The sequence below is a fragment of the Schistocerca serialis genome, chromosome 4, assembly GCF_023864345.2.
Source record: "Schistocerca serialis cubense isolate TAMUIC-IGC-003099 chromosome 4, iqSchSeri2.2, whole genome shotgun sequence".
NCBI classification, from domain to species: domain Eukaryota; kingdom Metazoa; phylum Arthropoda; class Insecta; order Orthoptera; family Acrididae; genus Schistocerca; species Schistocerca serialis.
This window is the reverse complement of record NC_064641.1, coordinates 706,567,794-706,570,455: the sequence shown is the minus strand read 5'-3', so window position 1 is coordinate 706,570,455 and position 2,662 is coordinate 706,567,794. Positions and strand designations below refer to the sequence as shown.

Below are 2,662 nucleotides of genomic sequence, written 5' to 3'. Positions count from 1 at the left end.
AAGTTGGTTTGTTGTCACTAGCGGGATCCTCTTGCTTGTTTGAGGACGGACACACTACATTCTGCAGTTTCTATACAAGTACTGCCTTCCTCGTTATGTTTATCGGAAGCGCGCAGTAGTTTTGATTCGGCTTGTGTTGATTTCGCGAATTCAGGCGGCGTGCTCTGCAGTTGTGGTGCCAGAGCTGCCTGTACGTCACTCGGTATGACACCAAGGGCAGCTGCGTCGACAGACGCTTGTGATGGTTCGGAGAAACTTGTATCATGCACCGTTACCGGCGTCTCTTTTCGGACGCTGTGTTCGAAATCCTGTACATCCTCATCCGGGCTATCATCGTCACACGTTCGTCACCGTTTGTGACTTAGCAGCTGCACATCAGGTTTGGATGCAGGCGTGTCTGCAATCGGTTTTGAAGGAAAAGGCGAAAAGGCGGAAAGTCGGCAGCAGGCAAACTTCGCTCCCGTGTCTATTTCATTAGGACCAGAGCGTTCCATGTCCGTGACTGCTGCCTTCCTAACAAGATCGCTGTTGTAACGTATTTTTTAGAATAAATACACATTTTGGGCAGTTCATTCGTAAGGGGCCACTTTCATTATAAATAAAGCATGTACCTGGCTGCACACAGTATGTGACATGCACTTTATACCACCAAACAAAACGATGAGAGGGGATATCCTGCTTGATGTGCATTTCGACAGACGAAATGTCACTAAAACATTGTAACCCATGTTGTCTAAACCAACGTTCGTTAGGAATTTGCTTCATCTCCCCATACTTCGTCAATATCCCACGTAAATAACAGCTTTCTACTTCCGGTGGCAGGTTGTAAACACGGACATTTTTGTGTTCTACGTCAGCATTGTAAATGAAAAAAGTAATCACCGAGGCGCCACGATGACGGAACTCAGCTTTTCCCCATATTTTAACAGAATCCTTTCCAGTAACACAGGGTTTAACAACTTGACGAAGAAACAGTAGAGATCGGTGTCATAATAGGCAGTATGAACTTGGTCAGACGTAATGCCAATTACATCCACTATGAAACCGTGAACTGCCTTGGAACTCTGTTGAACATGACGTGTAGACTTGTCAAATTCGAAACACAGGGTACCCTGCCTTGGGAACAATCTTGATGACTTATCCTCTTAGTAGCCGTCTAGACCGCTAATACAAATTGACCCAAAACACTGACAACGAAGTTAATTGGCGTAAGCACAAGACAGGAAACCCAACACACAGCGTAAACAACGAATGTATTCGCAGCTTGCACACGCTACGGCGCAGTGGAGGCACAACACGTGCCATCTGCACATCGTCGCAACCGGAACTGAACGCCACTGACACACACCTGCCAGAGCAACTACATCTGGGACGAATCTCTCGTGGATCCTACTGTCATTATTTCTTAGGTTTGAACGGTACAGTAAGTGTTGGAGGAACCTATTCATGAAAGGACCTAAGCAGCGTCGACTCCGTGGCGCAACGATAGCGCATCTGACTCCAGATCAGAAGGTTGCGTGTTAAAATCACGTCGGGGTCACAATGATAAAATTGACGTACTCGCCTATGGCTTTCGTAAACGAAAATTTCAAATACCAAACGATTACAGAGAACGGGCGAACAGAACCTGCAATTTTCGAATTCTGACATTAAGGCGAAGGAGCCGACTCGCACGTTTTCCAGGCGCGAAGCGGCTAGTATTTCGTTATGTATATCGTTTAACTCTGATATCTATCTGAGAGACAATGATTATGCAATCTTTTGCTCGATTGGACGTCTTTAGCAAGGCTGAGTATGATATTTTTCCTTAAGTTATCGTGATACAAATATTGTGAAATTGTGTGTAGCTCAGTCGTAGAGCGACTGCAGATCGAGAGGTCCTCGGTTCAACCTCGGATGTTCCCTTCAATTTCAAAAATGTTCAAATGTGTGTGAAATCTTATGGGACTTAACTGTTAAGGTCATCAGTCCCTAAGCTTACACACTACTTAACCTAAATTATTTTAAGGACAAACACTCACCTATGCCCAAGGGAGGACTCGAACCTCTGCCGGGACCAACCGCACAGTGCATGACTGAAGCGCCACAGACCGCTCGGCTAAACCCGCGCGGCGCCCCCTTCTTTTTTCAGTATCTCGGAAAAAAAAAAAAAAAAAAGTTGCAAATAAATGTTTGTGATGCACTCCGCTCGCCATACCAACATACCGAAGGCTTTGGAGCAGCAACATTTCAATTGGGGGGGGGGGGGGGGGGGGGAAAATCGCAGCCCATGATCTTGCAGGTCATCGTCCTCTCGCTATGACGTCGAACTGTACGAAATCCGCGTGCGTGGGGGAAGAATCTAGTACGATGCATTTTATAGAATATGGCGATAAGCAACTGTTTTCACTGTACTGCTGCAGGGAGAGAAAAATTGGAGGAGCTGAGATTTGAACCCAGGACTTCATGTATGCAAAGCAGACGCTCTAGCACTTTCTTTTATATTTTCGTTCTACACAGCCATTCTCCGCCTCAAAGTCCAGTGCTAAAAATCGACGCTACCTCTTCCTGTTTTCCAACCACTCGTTACATTCAACCCCTTACGAGACCGACCAAATAGAGTTTTGGAATCAAAGCGACGCACTTTGTATTCGGAGTGGAGGGCAGGGCCTCTCTCGCTGCA

General features: G+C 46.2%; 1 non-coding gene across 1 annotated transcript; it reads left to right on the top strand.

Annotated features, from left to right (window-relative positions):
* The first annotated feature begins 1,468 nt into the window (after positions 1-1,468).
* Trnaw-cca (transfer RNA tryptophan (anticodon CCA)) lies at positions 1,469-1,540 on the top strand. Its single transcript has one exon. It is a non-coding gene; the product is annotated as a tRNA-Trp (tRNA).
* Positions 1,541-2,662: the final 1,122 nt, after the last annotated feature.